Raw genomic sequence first — 342 nt, forward strand, 5'->3', positions numbered from 1 at the left:
ACATATTTTTGATTCGGTCATTCATTACCTTTCCCTCTCACTGTCTTTCTAATAAATACTAACTCTTTATCTAACACATACAATCACACACTCACTCACATAGACCCTCTTTCTCACTCTCTCTCCCTAACACATTTCCTCACTATTTGTTTTGTCTGTGCCACATTGACTTCTTCCTTTAAAAAGAAATCATGTTGGTGTTTATTTAAATTAAATTTCTGGTGACCTCACTAGTGTTGGTGCTACAAGAAAAGCTCCTTGTACATTCTGTCAAGTTAATTGCTGGTAGGAACACTGTATTTTTTCGTATTCCAACCATAACATGCTACCAAGTAGATTAAA

At 35.1% G+C, this 342-nt stretch overlaps 1 protein-coding gene across 2 annotated transcripts in view; it reads left to right on the forward strand.

The window, feature by feature from the left end:
* LOC106873810 (UNC93-like protein MFSD11) overlaps positions 1-342 on the forward strand; it is a 26,909-nt gene that overhangs the window by 15,650 nt on the left and 10,917 nt on the right. The window lies entirely within an intron of this gene.

This window comes from Octopus bimaculoides, chromosome 22, assembly GCF_001194135.2.
Source record: "Octopus bimaculoides isolate UCB-OBI-ISO-001 chromosome 22, ASM119413v2, whole genome shotgun sequence".
Lineage (NCBI taxonomy): Eukaryota > Metazoa > Mollusca > Cephalopoda > Octopoda > Octopodidae > Octopus > Octopus bimaculoides.